The sequence below is a fragment of the Rhinolophus ferrumequinum genome, chromosome 11 (genome assembly GCF_004115265.2).
Source record: "Rhinolophus ferrumequinum isolate MPI-CBG mRhiFer1 chromosome 11, mRhiFer1_v1.p, whole genome shotgun sequence".
Classification (NCBI taxonomy): Eukaryota; Metazoa; Chordata; class Mammalia; order Chiroptera; family Rhinolophidae; genus Rhinolophus; species Rhinolophus ferrumequinum.
This window is the reverse complement of record NC_046294.1, coordinates 43,536,908-43,548,907: the sequence shown is the minus strand read 5'-3', so window position 1 is coordinate 43,548,907 and position 12,000 is coordinate 43,536,908.

Sequence of the window (12,000 nt, the reverse complement as noted above, 5' to 3'; positions counted from 1 at the left end):
TTAGCAATGACCTGGGGATCACTTTTTTGAAGAGGATGTGAGACTGTCTTGGAGAAAGGATGCTGTGATTGATTAGCGATGTCTACCACAGGCACTTGAAAGAGGAAACTTGCAGCAGACGGGGTGTCTATTTGCTAAGCATGATTGTAAAACATACGAGGTATACAATCTTTTCAAAAACTCTTGGATAACTGCAACAAAATATGGATGTAATGCAAACATTTTTAACTACCCCATTAACAATGTATCAGATTTTGTTCCAACTGCTGTGGAAGTTATTGTAATAATATGCAAATATTTCACATTCATAAAAAAGTGAAGAAAATAAAATCATTTTGTGATTTTATCGCAGTGTAATATAAACCAATTTTGTCATATTTTTACATAAGATTTCTGAGACTGATGTCTACTCTTGAAAGAATACTAATAATGTTTCAAATGCTATGAGCCTATATTTTATCAGTTGCAAATGTCCCCATTATTAAGATATCTTTCAAAGATCCTCTTAAGTTTGGGGGTAATTTTTGCACATTAACACCATTCTACCGTGATGCTATTCCCCAAATAGTGACCTAGAACATAAGAACAGAAATGACATTTTAAGATTTGCATGTTTACATTATTATTTAAAAGAAAAAATAATTTTTGTTCTAGGCAAAAGAAAACTAAGAAAATATACATATATGTTTGTTGTGCTGGGCGGAAGAAAAATTGCCGATGAAAATTTCCAAGGTCAGCAAGAAACAGTTAAATACCAAACCCCAGGAAAGCAGGAAGCAAGCAGTGGGGCTGCCAACATGGTCCAAGGATGGTGGCACAGAACCAACCACAGAATAGAGATCCTAGAAGAATGAGGCACGGGTCAGCCAGGAACAGCCAGACATGGAGTATTTCTCACCAGAGTATTACTATGACTCTCATTAACAAAGCCTGGCACATAGAAAGAACTCAATAAATATTTGTGAAAGGAAGGATAGAAAGCATGAAAGGTGAAAGGGAGGGAAGGCAGAAGTTCACACAACAAAGCTGTGGCTTCATTCTAATTACCCTATGGTGGTCATAAAGAACAGCTGGAGAAGGTGAATGGTCATAAGTAAGTTTCTCTACTAGAAATGAAGATGGCTGGGGAGTCCGCCTGAAATTGCTAAGGGATCTGTGTGCGAAGGTCCTAGCCGAGGAGCGGCTCTGCAAAAGATATATTGGCGCCTGACATATGCAGAAGCAAGTGTTTGTCTCTCCCAGCTCCTTTTGCACTAACTCTAAATATTATAAAGACAACTATGTACCCAAGGAAAACAAGGGTCCTCTGACACTTTTAACCTTGGTATGCAAGATGAAGTTTCATTTATTACATGGCTTGTCTGGTCCACAGCCCTGTGTTAATAATACGTAGCAAGAGGAAGGAAGGGCAGAATATCTGCTGTACAGTTGATGATGTTTGTCCAGGCACACTGGGTGGAATGTACCAGCAAAGCAAGATAACTCTAAATTTCATCTAGCATAGGTTTTAGAACTAGGGAGGAATCTATGTCTGCCTAAAGACTGTGAATCTCCTGAAAAATGTATGCAAAAATGTGTGTATGTGAATTTTTCTGAGAAGAGATTCCAATACTTTCATCAGAATGCCAAAAAGGTCCACAATCTACCATACCCCCAGAAAACATTAAGAACCACAATGCAGTGACTTAAAAACTGTAGATCATTTGTGGGACACAATATTTTTAAATTAAATAGAATAGAAAATATGAGAATATGACACTTGTCACAAAGGTATTATTTCTTCAAATTTGCTTCAGGTTTTGTGTGTGTGTGTGTGTGTGTGTGTGTGAAGGTAAACTTTTCCATACTGAGGTCTGGGTCAAATGTTTGAAAGCCACTGCTCTAAGGCATGAGCAATGGCTATATACAACTTTGTAACATAATAAATCATCATCCATTGAAAACAATTAGGTGATCCATGGTTCCAGTGGGCATTCTACTGTTTTGAATGACGTATGATCCACCAAAATGAAACTGCTATTATTAGAGAACTGCAGTCTGCAATACTTAGAAATAAAAGATATCTCCATAAGGCCCTGTTGATCTTAAGGAGACCAAGGACGGTGAAGAGGCTGCCTGTAAAAAGACCCTACACACTGGGTGTCTCTGAGAAAACAGACACTACGGAATAAAGTTTAGGAATGAGAAGAGCTAATATTTCCCTGGGATGATGGACTCCTCAAAGCATTTTAGAAACATATCAGTGAAGGGGAGAGTGTGGAAACTCATCCCTAAACCTGGTACACAATAAGTTTGGGGAAAATTATTATTTCTTTTACACAAAAGAAGGAGAAGAGTATGGTAAATTTCCCATGACTGCTTGAGTGTGTGGTGTCACTTTAGTTCCAATTACCAGTGTCTGCTACTGCCCTCTATTCTCTTCTATGCCTCAATACAAAAACATAAATGGTCTAGGCATTGAGTTATTGGGTTATTGTCTAAAATGTTACTAAAGCACTTTACAGATTTGAGTTGTACTAATCAATGCAAAAAATTCAAAAGTATCACTGGATTCTGTACAGCCAGACCACTAACTACCCCTCCCCAACCTACAATAGACTAGGTTATCCTCTCAGAGACGTTCTATCTTGGGGTCCAGGTATATCTGAGATCAAGAGTGAAGCACTATCCTGAGATTCCCCAGCCCTCTTCCCCTGCTTATCTCCCAGAATGCTGGCTTTTATAGGTCTCAGGCAGGAGACTAGAGTTTCCTCACTAGACAAACTGCCTGCCACACACAAAATGCACAGATACTGACATACAGGCATTCTCCCTCCCACCCTGGCAACCCCGAGAAAAAGATGCTAGATCCTCATCAGGTCACCTTCACTCATTGTCACAAGCTTGGGATGCAATTTTAACACCTTATTCTTAGATAGAAAAACATAGGCAATGATAGCTAGATATTTTATAAAAGAGGCAAAAGTGAAAGAGCACATAACAAATAGGGGAAAAGGAACTCAAAGAAAACAGAAAGATGGCCAGGAGCAAAATTATACCATAAACATAAAAATATCCTTCAAGAGTTGAAAGATATCGTATCCATGAAATAAGAAGACAAAAGAACTTTCAGAAACCAGAGGGAGCCCTTAACATCTAAAAATAAAAATTAAATTAATGAGTTAGAAGATAAATTTGGGAAATGCCTTGGAAAATAGACCAAAACGACAAAAAGATGGAAAACAGGAGTGAAAAGATGAGAAAAATTAAAGGATGAGTCCATGAGGTCCAACATTTGAATAATAAGAATTCAAGCAAAAAAGAGAGAAAATGAAAGAGAAGAAATTATCAAAGAATACAAACAAACCTTCCCAGGAGTAAAGAACATGAATTTTCAATTCAAAGAGCCCAAAGATTTCACAGCAAATTAATGAACAATGATCCATATCAATAATCATAAAGTGTCAGAACACCAAGAACAAAGAGAAAAAAGGGTGGGGAAACTTCACAATGTGGGGCTCAGGCTGATACCACCTGAGTCCCTTGATGGATATTAGCCTCACTGAAAGTGGGACAACCAGACATTGTGTGTCTGCGTGTCTCATGATGTGACGGGACACTCATGATGTGATACAGTAGGAATTACACAGCATGACGTATGAAGTATTATTGTTTAACAATTGAAATAGAATGTAGTCAAGCATAAATCTAAATACTAGCGTTTTATTTCAATTGTTATATTTTTCAGTACTAAAATAAAGTTTCATTTAGTTCTTTGTATCTTCTGTTTCTATGCTGAGATGTTCTATTAAGAAAAATATTAAGGGTGAGACTTGTCAGTAATCATAAGTATAATTTTATAGATTACTTTGTTGCCACTAACTAAAGAAAAAAGCCAATAGCAGGAATTTCTCTGGAAAAACAAAAAGCTCAAGAACATAGGTAATGTCCCATGAATTTTGCAGAGTGACCCAGACTTACAAAATGTGTCCTGCATTAGTGTCTGGTGTTCAACAAATGCTCTCTACAGACTTTGTCTCTACAGACTTTGAAAGAGTCTCTACAGACTTTGAAAGAGGAGCAGAACGTCTAGTCCTTTTGAAAGGTGCTAAAGAGGGGAAGAATCTAGAGCTATTACCTTTTAACAGAAGAATCCCTGAAAAGTCAGGAGTCAGGAACTGTTTCACATGATTACGGGACAATGAACCACTGCTGTCTGGCCAATTAACCATTCTGACAACAGGAAGGTATATAAAAGCTAAGAGAAATGTTTCCAAATATACTGATGATGTAAAATGGGGTGAATAAGTTTAACAGTTGTCCAGCATCTGTTCTGCCTTTGAAGTTCCGATCCAAGACATGTCAGATCCAGGCAGGAGGATTTTACTGATGAATGATGTGGGAAGTTTGTGGAAGAGGCATTATGTTGATATCAAGTCCAGCCCTCCAGGGGCTTGTTGGCAACCTCTGGACACTGTGATGCGTCTCGAAAGTTGTTCTCTCCACGGAGATGATGGATCTCTCTTGTGCTGGTCTGCTGAGGCCATGAGTAATCATTGGGGAGACAGTGACCAGTGAATATGGTGAAGAAGGAAAGCTGACCTGGAGACTCAACAAACCAAACTCTCAGCAGAAACGGATTACATCCTGCTAACTGGCAAGAATCTTTTCACCTTTAGCCTGAAGCAATGGAGCACCCACAAAACATCAATACCAAAAAGGTTAAATTACTCTAATTTTGAAAAGCAATAGGACAGCAAAATGTTTGGGAAATCTACCTGCAATTGCTTCTTTATGCTAAAGAATGCCCCCTAGAAACCCATGAAATAATTACTTGGCAGTAACATGTCATGTGATTTATTTGGCATTTAACTAACAGGAATATGTGTGAGGAACTCAGGGAGGTTATTGTAGCCCCTTAACAGTTGACTCATAACTAACATAGTACACAAACAGGGGCTAATATAAATTTTTAGCTTCTATAGGTTAATGAAGAATATTTGATGTATCATCGTTCAGTGAGCCACAAACTAAAGAAAAGTATACATGCTCAATTTAGGTTCTAAACAACATTTTACAGTAGAAAACAGACAGTGCAATTAAGGCCCCCTAAAGAATTCAGTTCATTTTTACACCTTTAAGAAATGAACTGGATTAAATTATATCAATTATTTGAGAAATGTGTCCATTTTTCAATGAGAATATTTAAAAACTGACCTAATTCACTAATGAAAGAACAAGAGGCTTTTCATCTTTCCTTTTCCATAGAGGGTTTTTTTTTCCCTTTTTCTTAAATAGTTCTCAGTTTCTTGACTCAGTAGTATAATACAGTTTTACATTTCCTGCTTTATCTGCTTAAGCAAGATAACTCAGCAGCTATTGTCCAGGTAGATTTTCATTTCACCCAGAGACCATAGTTTTATACAAAGTAAATTTCCTAACTTCAGAGAATTTAACAACTATTCCTAATGAGAAACTCCTTAGGCTATGCCAAGAAAGAACCCCATGAAAGAAATCCTGCTCAAGTACAGTACGAACAACTTCTTACTAAAGAGCGTTTTCCAACTCCAGTGCATTAAATATGTCCCATGCATAGCTTTCTATCATTGTATATTTTGAAATTAAAAAAATATATAAAATGACACATTCTTAAGTCAATTGTAATTTTACTTTTCATTTGTTTCAAATATTTTACAACTTAAGTCTGTGATATTACAAGCCCCTTTAGAAGACTTAAATAAGTAGGAAAATACTGCTTTCAATTTAAAGGGCAAAGTATCTGGAAAATTAAGGTCACAATGTTAGAGAACCTAATGGAGTATGGATTTCTGCTTGAAGTGCTACAACCAGAAACCTCAGCAATCTTAAATCTGTCTCTCCTGGATATAATAAGTTTTAACGCTTTGAATGAATTTTCAGAATATGTTTCACATCCCTCATAACTTCAGAAAAGGATGCCGCAGCGAAGCAAAGAGAACAGTCTCTATCATAATGGAATTTTTATGCAGTACCAACAAGTTACAGAGGCTTTAAAACCAAAGATAGATATGATCATTCTTAAAGGAGGGAAAATAACAAGCATTAGAAAGTTTCTTTGTAAGAATTTGTTCTTAGATGCAAAGTACTTTTCAAAAGATTGAGAAATAGTAGATTCTTTGATCCAAGATGTCACAAATGCTATAGACTCATGATTCAAACAACTGTTAATTTTAAAATGTAAGATTTTCATCTCAGTATTTCTATAGGTAATATGGCTAGTGTCATATTCCGTAATAAAACCTATCATTTTCTCAGATAGGGCACTGCCCAGGAAACACTGAAAGACCAAATTACATGAAGCATGTACAACATTTGAAATAGGAAACAATGCAAAATATATTTCAAAAGATTTGCTTTTAAAATGTTCATCTGAAACCACCATTCTCAACCAGAGGTTATTTTGCCTCGCAGGGGACACTTGCCAATGTCTGGGGACATTTTCAGTTGTCACAACTGGAAGGGTGCTACTGGCATCTAAAGGTTAGAAGCCAAAGATGACGCTAAACATCTACACTGCACAGGACAGCCCCACAACGAAGAATAATTAACCCAGCCCAAAATGTCAATAGTGCCAAGGGTGAGAAACCCTGATCTAAAAGAATACCAAGCACATAATCAAATGTGCATGAACAATGAACACATATTTGCAGAATGAATGAATCGTAATAAACAAAAAGATTTAGTTTCCACTTTTTATACCTCCATCAATGTGATGCTGCTTCATACAGACTCTCTTTCTATTCTCAAGATTTTTATCTACTCATTCATTGGATTCCACTATGGTATCAAATATGACCAAATGAAAATCACACGTCCATCAAGTACCTTGCCTTATGAAATGGTTCCAAGGAATCCAAGAATGGGACACTATATTGATGATTTAATTGTCACTAAAATTACCAGATGAAAACATTTTCAAATGTCTTCATGGTAAGAGCTCCAAAAATACACTTTGGGGGAATTAAAAAACTATTATTTTATTTGGCCACATTTATTGATAAACCAAGGTATTTCAAATTTCATTCATTCATTCATTATGTCAAGACTAAATAACTAAAACAAAAAGTCTTTAAAAATACTTATCATGTAAACAATGTAACTAAAAAAGATGAAAAGGCCCATATGCTCTACCTAAATAGTAATTCACAATTTCCAGTTCAAAACAAACTAAAAGCAATTTTAAACAAACCTCTAGTGTCCCCAGTTTAACCTAATACAAAAACTCCAGAGTAGAAATCAAATTTCTGTTTTTTAATCCAGATTTATATGTATCCTTAACTGTTACCTAGCTAGGGATTGATTTTATTAACAAATAGCTAGAATGATGGTTGCCTCTGAAAGGAAGAATTATGAATACATTTTATTTTTTCCTTATAACTTTTTAAAATTTTTCAATTTTTTTACTTATATACATAATAATTTTGTAAGAAAAGTAAATGATATATTTAAAGAAAAAGAGCCTCCAAAAATTGACATATACTCATTAATTTATTTAGAATCATATATTATTCCAGGGTTAAATTTTAAGAACAAGAGAGCTAGTCATGAAGATACGGAATTCCTAAGTGAGTTCTCTTCAAAGAACCTACCAGTTATATAAGTGGGAATAAATGAATATAATTGAAAGAGACTTATAAAGAAATGTTTCTAGCCAAAACAATGTTAAATGAACTACAAATATTAAATCAATTATAAGTATTTACATATTATTCTACAACTATACTTTGTTTTAGTTGTCCTTGGAGACACATTTCTATCAGAAATATATCATGGACTGTATATTTAAATATTGCCTGAAACAATGTTATTTCAACAAAAAATATCTTAAGAATTACACCAACTAAAGCCCTGACATGGTCCTACAATCATAAATTGAAGATCAATCTAAAAGCTGTTCAAATGTTTATTCAAACAGAAGTGAAAGGCACAACTTCTCAAAGAGAAATGGGTTTTAGTAAAAACTTATAAATAAGAATTGTCTACCAGAGGTTTAAGTCCAAATTAACCAACGAATAAGGAAATTCTATATAGGATTATTCTAAACTCATCTAAAGCCACATGCACTTGGGATAGCCAAAACAATCCAAATGAGGACATTACCTAGACATGCTTTCAAATCTGTTTCTCCCCTCTGGGAATCAGCAACCAGAGAGAATGTTGATCTTTTACTGCTAAATGATCATGTAAACCTTCAAAAGAGAGGCACAAATGAAAATGACCATTTATGAATCTAAAATAATCTCTGTGAATCAGTGTCACAGAAATGTACAAAACAAAACATAAACATCTCAAGCAAGTAGTATCACTTCATAAGAAAATCTGAATTTAGTATTGCTAACATCACAAAAGATTTGTGTGTGTGTGTGTGCGTGTGTGTGTGTGTACCAGTCTCTTGATGTATTTGTTTAGAGATCACTAACTACTTTTTAAGAGCAATCTATAATAGCAACCAACATTTAACTTACAAATTCCTTCCAAAATGTTTCATTTAGAGCCTACCACTTGCAAGGCACTGTGTTAGGCATAGTTGGGAAGATAAGACGTGCCCAGAAGTAACTTCAAAACAAAATAAGAAGGAAGAAGTGCCTAAATAGTAAAAATAAAGTGTCATAAGAATTCAGAAGTAAAAGAAGTGACTTCCAGCTGGGATGACCAGGGAAGACATTGAGATTAGATGGTAACATTTGAGATGGGCCTGGAAATATACATGAGGTTTAGACAATCTGAGAAGGAGGTAAACAGATCGTAAGGACAGGGAAATCATACAAGTGAAGGTGGACATATGACAAAGCATCCATGCTCATTTAGAAATTCTGTTGGCTAACAGAGAATACTACAGAAAGAGGAGTAATTAAAGATTAAGTAGGATAATGAGACTAGGACGAGTTTCAGAGAATTTAATCATAAGGCTGACTTTAAAGTCTGGACTTTATTGAGTAATTGGGGAGTTTGTAAAGATTTCTGAGCAGGAAAAAGCATTATCAAAGTTGTGTTTTGGAAAGATCAATCTAGCAGTAATTGAAGTAACAACATCAATCAAATGCAGATGATATAGCACAGTGAGTATAATGTAAGCCTGCAGGAATTCAGGAATTCATTTATAAAAATGTAATTTATACACATCTTTTCAGTAACACAGCTCTATAAACTGTCTTGCTCATGTACTAGTACCTAATTATATAAGCATTTCAAAAGGTCATAAGTACTATAAAATGATATCACAAAACCTCTTGCCTCTGCCTGGAAATCCTTCCACCCCCTTTCCCTTCCGGTAAACTCCTTATCCTGTAGGTCTCAGTTTAAATGTCACTTCCTCAGAAAGGCCTTTTTTAATCACTTATCCAAATTAGGTCTTCCTTTTTATTCTTTTTCAAAGGAACTTATATTTTTTCTTCACAGCACTTATCACAATTTATAATTACATATTTTGGTCAGTAATTGATTAAAGCCTGTCTCTACCACCAGATTATGAGAGGAAGGACAGTACTATTTTTACTCATCATCATATTCTCTGGAATCTAAAACAGTACAGCACATAGTAGGCACTTAACAAATATTTGTTCTGTGAAGAATGAATGAATGAAGAACAGATTTTACTGTCACCACTGTAATGCCCCTCTACTAAATGTGCTATTGGCAAAGATATATTCTTTCATAGAGAAAAATTAAAAGAAATCTTAAATCTCAACTAAAGTCCAAATTCCTATTTTCTAAAATCAGAATAAAAGTCTTTATACTTCCACAACAAAAACCTTAAACCAAATATTCAAGCCAAAATATACATTCCTACTTCTCATGCCTTTACAGAAATAATTCTCAATGCAACTGCTAAGTGAACTGGAATAAGAAACAAATCTGAGTACAGGGTAAGCATTGTAAGTCGATGTAAAGAAGGCAGTTAAACACTTGCTGTGACTCCTTGATCTACGCATAGCATCTTAGAACCTCAAAAAGAACTTCAACATTCAACATGGCTTTCAAACACATGCTACTTGTACTTCACACCACAAACTTTGTACAATGATTTCTTCACATAATAATAAATATATAGAAGACTAGCAATGTAATGAACCTTAAGTCACAGAGGGCTAGAGAAGTCCAAAGGAGTTCAACATGTGGCACTCAGGACCTTGGTGTAGGAGGCAGCCCTTTGCAAAATTTTAATTTAGAAGAATCACCCAGTCTATTCATATATGTGTAAACAAGAAAGGCCTAACCAAATGTCAAGTAAAGAACTCGAGAAGTTGGCTTAAGCCAGGAAATGCTGAGCTAACTTAGTACAATGAAGCACCTGCAACAAAAGGAAAAATATGATTTCCATCATTCATTTGCTTGTTCAACTAAAGTTTGCACATCAGATGCACTATATAAACTTAAAATGAAAAGGCGTAAAGATCAGCATAGATTTGTTTAAGGGGGTAGCCAGATTTGCTATAAGGAAACATCCGCATTCCTAATAGTCACTAATTACTCTATGTAAAAATCACACAATAGAAAACATAGAACTTATGGGAGAAAGACAGTCAGGGACACATAACACTCAAATACTTCGTCAGTGACACACACAAAAAATAGGAACCTAATAAAAATGGTAACACGGTTTTACACGGTAAGTGGTTAGGAAATACATAAATACGTATGGCACCTTATCTTGAAAAAGACCTGAAGTTTGCTTGTAGACATGTTTGAAAGGTTGTAGCTTGTGAATTAATTGTTAAGTGGTAAAAGGAAGTTTATGTGAAATCAGAGGGAAAGATGTACCACCAGCTGTGGGTGGATGTGACGCATAACACACAGTGAACTGAGGTAGCTGGTAGATACCGCGGGTATGTGCATCTGTCCGTTTTGGGTATTCTTATTTGGCTCAGTTCAACTGGGTGCAGTATTTTGGGTTCACCTGGTGTTTCTTGCTGACAAAAATCGTGCATAAGCTGACAATGAATTGTGCACGAAATTCATTAATGCTCAAATTGTTTCCTAATATATCAATTGTGTTCCAAAAAATTCAAGTTTTCAAAACAGGCGTTAATAGCAGGAGTGACTACGAGGTCAGACAATTAAGTTCACAAACTTGTTGCAACAATGTTGCTAACCTTTTATGACATCAGAGGGATTATTCATTATGAATTTCTATCAACTGGACAAACAGTTAACCAAGTTTACTATTTGCAAGTGCTGAAAAGGCTGCGTGAAAAAGTTAGATGAGCTGAACTTTTCGCCAACAATTCATGGCTCTTGCATCGTGACAATGCACCAGCTCACACGGCACAGTCTGTGAGGGAGTTTTTAGCCAGTAAACAAATCCCTATTCACCTGATCTGGCCCCCAATGACTTCTTTACCCGAAGATCAAGGAAATATTGAGAGGAAGGTATTTTGATGACATTCAGGACATCAAGGGTAATACAATGACAGCTCTGATGGCCATTCCAGAAAAAGAGTTCCAAAATTGCTTTGAAGGTGGACTAGGTGCTGGCATCGGTGCATAGCTTCCCAAGGGGAGTACTTTGAAGGTGGCCGTGTAGTGATATTCAGGAATGAGGCATGTAGCACTTTTTCTAGGATGAGTTTGCCAACTTAATTGTCAAACCTCGTATATGGGTATTTAGAATCAGATAATGTCAACTGGATACTGCAATCATTTTCCATTGCTCAAATGTCTTGAGCTCAGTTAAATAACAAGATTTTAAAGAATCACAGACTCTATTATAATAGAAAAAAGTCAATTTCTAAATAGATTTGTATAAATCATATGGCCAAACTCCAGAAAATGCTGAGGTCTACTTGGCTCCGTGAAAGTACAATCTTCTTCATAAAATAATTGCCTTTACAGCAATAAGTATATAGTGACAAAAGCTAAACATCACTAGGAAATATAGCATTTGATCAAATCTAGTTTTTGCTCAGGAATACCAATCTTCTTTTCCTGTCATCATCAGTATTATCAGAACACCTTCTCACATTTTCCCTATGTCTTTGGCAG